This window comes from Mizuhopecten yessoensis, unplaced genomic scaffold (assembly GCF_002113885.1).
Source record: "Mizuhopecten yessoensis strain PY_sf001 unplaced genomic scaffold, ASM211388v2 scaffold10519, whole genome shotgun sequence".
Classification (NCBI taxonomy): domain Eukaryota; kingdom Metazoa; phylum Mollusca; class Bivalvia; order Pectinida; family Pectinidae; genus Mizuhopecten; species Mizuhopecten yessoensis.
In genome coordinates, this window is record NW_018408587.1 from 255,872 (window position 1) to 261,232 (window position 5,361).

Here is a 5,361-nt window from a genome sequence, read left to right on the forward strand (position 1 = left end):
AATCTAAGTACCCTGGGCCTTTTTGTTATTGAAAAGAAGTTGGGCCTTTTGGTTATTGAAAAGAAGTTGTTTGAAGATTTTAAGACGTCTGACCCCATTGACCTTGAATGTGGGTCAGGGTCATTCATTTGAACAAACTTGGTAGCACTTCATCCCAGCATGCTACAGGCCCAATTTCAGTACCCTGGGCGTTTTGGTTATTGTGAAGAAGTTGTTTGAAGAAACAAACTTGGTAGCCCTTCATCCCAGCATGCTACAGGCCCAATATAAGGCCCTTCGGTTATTGAGAAGAAGTTGTTTGAAGATTTTAAGACATCTGACCCCTGTGACCTTGAAAGTGGGTCAAGGTCATTTATTTGAACAAACTTGGTAGCCCTTCATCCCAGCATGCTACAGGCCCAATATAAGTACCCTGGGCCTTTTGGTTATTGAGAAGAAGTTGTTTAAAGTAAAAAGTTGACGCCGGACGGGCGGACGACGGACGCCGCACCATAACATAAAAATGAGAAAATAAACCTCTTGTAATAAAATAACAGTGACATCACATGTATCTGATTAAAATATGTAACATAAAATATAATCTAGCTATGATAAGTAAATTAAACAGTATAAAGCAGGTATCATAAATAGATTCTTATAAAATATTAACAATCAAAAATGTAATTTGGTGCCTACCGTATCTAAAATCAAATATGTTTTCAAAATAATGTTAAAAAGACTTTCATTTAATATATTGATATAACAAGTTTTAAATATCATGCAAAAATATCCAAATCAAACAAGCTATTTTTGATTTAATTGAACGTATAGGTTGATAATTATCCTGCAACAAAACAATTACATGTACAGTTAGATAAGTGAACTACACTTTTACACTTACCGTTAAAAAATATACAATTCTTCTGATATCCTTGATAACAAAAAATTCTACAGCATTAAAATAGAAACAATACATATCTACAGTATAAATGTAAATTCTATTCACTGGAGTTATATATATTTTTTCACAAGAATTCTTGATCAAAGATTGATATCGCTCGTCCTTTACTCATTTTCACATTTTGCATTTCTCATCAGATGAGTTGCTGGAGTTGCTTGCCCCTGGTTTTCCATCCGATCCGAGTGAAGTCCTCGATCCAAATCGCTGTTTGTCACCCATCTTGTTGAGTTTCTCAAGTGTCCTTTTTAACCCTTTCACCCCTATGTAATTTTAGTAGACTCTACCATGCATTGATCTGGATGAGTTAATTATGGTCTACAGTGGTGAAAGGGTTAAAGTAACGCATGGTATGTATTTCATGAATATGTTTTCACATCACCTTGATAAAACTTAAGTATTTGAAATACGAAAACACTTAAAAGATAAAATCATTTAAAAAGAAGCATATTATTTTACAAAAATCAAGTTTTCCTTCTTTATCAGTACACAGCATTACATATTTACTTTAATACATTATACAGTCTCAGCGCAAGGGTTTAAGTAATTTACCTTGGTCTGCCATGTCCCAGGCTTCACAGTCCAGAGAGTTGTCACGGATGTATTCTAGCACTCGGTGTAGCTGTTGATCCCTCGCCTTCAACCTGTTTACAAAGTATCAACGTCTTAAAAGTCTTAAAAGATACATATATCAACGGCAGCATCTTATACGTCACAAGTTGAACATGGCATTCTAAGTCTAGTGTCAGAGCTGTGTCAGTAAGAGAATGAGAGCGGCCAAACATGGTCAGGGCGTCCTTAATACTGGGATGATTCACCAGCATTTCACAAGTCTGTAAAATAATAAATAATCATAAACTGATGTAATAAACAATTAAATCCTGCACCATATGTAGACAGTATGTTTCCAGTGCAGAGGATACAACGTAAATACCATATTCCGTCTTAGCGTATTGCAGAGTTATCTTCTCTTGTGAGCAGGTATTGATTGTTACGTCATTGGTTTGTGTGAGAAAATTACCTCGTTTTCTCAAAAATTGATGACGTTACTCTCACAAACAAATGACGTAACAATCAATACCTGCTCACAAGGCAAATAACTCTGCAATAAGAAAAGATGGAAAACCATGGATAGTAATGTGTTTGTGTTCATGTTAATCAGCCTTTACATTTATATATGATACCATAGGAACGTCTATAAATATCAGCAGGGAGTGATTATAGGCGAAACATATTTCTAACAAAGGTTTTATTCTCACAGTCACGTTAACTTCATGTTTTTAATCTGTCCAGAAAATACTTAAATTATAAAGTCATAATATAACAAAAAATACCCCTGAACCACTGATTTGATGATGTCACAATCGACTGACCCGACATCAACTACCATGTATCTGGTGATTTTGTAAAAACATTTCAATAGAGATAGCTCCCCCATCCAAACCCAAAGTTGTCAAAAGTTCAGATTTGTCGGCAAGTACTGGTGGTTTAACTATCACAAATATCCACTCAATTTGCAACAGTTACGAACTACTGACATACATCAGCATGGCTGAAAATACATGGAGTTGTCCCCTTAGCAAGAAAAACATTTCGTGTTTCTAACCTACTATGATAAAACTTAGGTATTGTAATGCCTGGTAATTTGGTCACCTGGTAATTTGGTCCCCTGGTAATTTTTCTCAATGTTGAAAAACATAAATATTTTGGATGGTCTAATCAGTAAACTATCCTCACATTCTACTGTAACAGTGACATGGCTTACCATTCTCAGCATAATAAAGTAGGATTTTGCCGGCCAGTAGGTATAGTTTCTCATCCAAGGTTTTGTTAAGGATGTTTAGCAATACTTCCATAAGTTCCTCCTAAAAATATAAACAAACTTAAGAATTATCATCTGCTAGTGTTTGAGATTCTTGTAAATTAGGCATAAAACATGTTCAGAAATATCATGAAGAAAATTGCGATGTTTGTGGTAAGTTATAGATTACCTGTGCACAGATCATCTCTGAGCTCTCGATAGCAAGAAGTTTGAAAGTCTGTAGGGCGTAGCGCTGTGTTTCTGGGTCAGTTCTGCTACAATAGTGTACCAAGGCATGGGCCCAAAAAGGTATTTTCTATTAAATAATTGTCATATGGTTATTCATATAACTTCAGCAAACATAAGTCATCATTATGTCATTTTTTTTTATATATCATACATCCTTCCAAGCAATCTGATTGCCTTTCAAGAGAAAAAAAAACAAAATGCTAATACACTTTTATAATCACAGAAATATTATCACAATATTAAGTATATAGAATAGTTCTGAGATAAAATCTTGTGTGTTAAAAATCAGTTCTGCTAAACCCTGAATCTCCAGGGGGATGATTTGTGGGTCATATATAAGTTGCAGAAATCAGGAGATTCTAAGACCTATATATGTTGGAACAGATCATAAAATTGATGCAGGAGATAGGTTTATTTTGCAGGTCTGTTCCGCGAGATGCAGGTCACTGAGCAAATAGGATATCAGTGTATAAGGTAGCAGACAGTGTGAGGGCGGGAAGGATAATTTCTATGGCCAGTTTATATGTACCAGGCATGTTCCTAGAAGCCATCTGTGCCTTGATCTCAGAGGTGAAGGCCAGCTCCATGTAGATACTGGCGATTGTCCTCTGGCAGTAATGGTACCCTGATAGGCGGCATGGGCAGGGTCATCCAATCTAGAGAGGTCAAGGTCACACAATGTAAAATGTGATTTTAAATGTTTTTCATGTATACTTCATAACTTCAGATATAATGGATATAATCCAGCTTCTGCATATATAGTTTTATCTGTTCATGCTGCAATAGAAAATGTGAAATTTTCGAGTGCTTTATTGCATATTGTAGTATATTGATTAACGAGTGACTCTAATCCGGATATTATGTCCACTGGCCTCTGGGCATTAGTCAAACCTTATAGCTATTCGGAACTCCTGGAGCGTATTCAGTCGGAACTCCTAGCCCCGATTCCAGTTCCTTCCAACGTTATGATGCTGTGCGAGGTTGATCGAATACAGTAGATTTTGTACCGCCATTTGTGAGTTAGTTTGGAGATATCTATGCGAGATATTACACTGGCAATGAGACGAGGATTTTAACCTTGCAGTAAACAACTCAGTGTTTAGTAAACACCATGACTAAGGTAGGGCGAATTGGTGAATTCGTAGAGGGAAAGGAAGATTTCCAGTGCTACATGGAAAGGCTTGAACAGTATTTCATGGCAAACGAGATAGCAGACGGCAAGCGAGTTCCTGTGTTTTTGGCCGTTGTAGGCCCACAGACATATGCACTTCTCAGAAATGTAATCACACCCGAACTACCGAGTACGAAAATGTACGATGAACTAAGGGCTCAAATTACACTACAGGCCACAGCCGTTAGTAATTGCAGAGAGGTTCAAATTTCATACGCCGAAGCAAAATGAATCAGAAACCGTGTCTGAATATTTGTCCAGTCTGAAGAAATTATCCGTCAATTGCGATTTCGGGAATTTTCTTAACCAGGCCCTACGAGACAGACTTGTTTGTGGGTTAAAAAATGAGTTAATACAGAAAAAACTGCTGGCGGAAACGGACTTGGATCTAAAAACAAGAGGCCCAATGGGCCTGCATCGCTCACCTGGTATAAAACTCACACTTGTAACCTTAAAAGTGATCTAAAATAAAGCTACAGGCAAAATATCAGTAGTTATGATTAAAATTCATTCAAAAGACCCTGTTAATTTTTTTTAAAAACATTTCACCCCTGTGATTTAAAGTTGAACAAAGTCATTATGTTTAACACATTGTATAGCCTTTCATCTCAGGATGCAACTTGCAAAGTATAAACATCCTGGGACCCATGGGTATTCATAAGAGGTTGTTTAAAGATTTTAAACAAATTTGACCCCTGTGACCTTGAATATAAGTCAAAGTCATTCACTTTAACAAACATAGTAGTCCTTGATCCCAGCATATGCTACTGACTTAATAACAACATCCTGAGCCTTTTGGTTATTCAGAACAAGTTGTTGAAATATTTTGAACATATTTGCTCCTTGTGACCTTGAATGTGATTCAAGGTCATACATTTCAACAAACTTGGTAGCCCTTGATCCTAGTATGCTACTGACTAAATATCATCACCCAGGACATTTTGGTTATTCAGAAGAAGTTGTATAAAGTTTTTAACAAATTTGACCCTTGTGACCTTGAATATAAGTGAAGGTCATTTATTTGAACAAACTCTGTAGCCCTTTATCTCAGCATGCTACTGGCCAAATATCATCTCCCTGCGCAGTTTCGTTATTCAGAAGAAGTTGTTTAAAGTTTTTAACATATTTGACCCCTGGACCTTGAATATGGGTGAAGGTCATTCATTTGAACAAACTTTGTAGCCCTTCATCTCAGCATGCTAC

The 5,361-nt window shown here is 36.5% G+C and overlaps 1 pseudogene; it reads right to left on the reverse strand.

Annotated features, from left to right (window-relative positions):
* Positions 1–1,054: 1,054 nt before the first annotated feature.
* Positions 1,055–5,361, reverse strand: part of LOC110460903 — a 12,458-nt pseudogene continuing 8,151 nt past the window's right edge.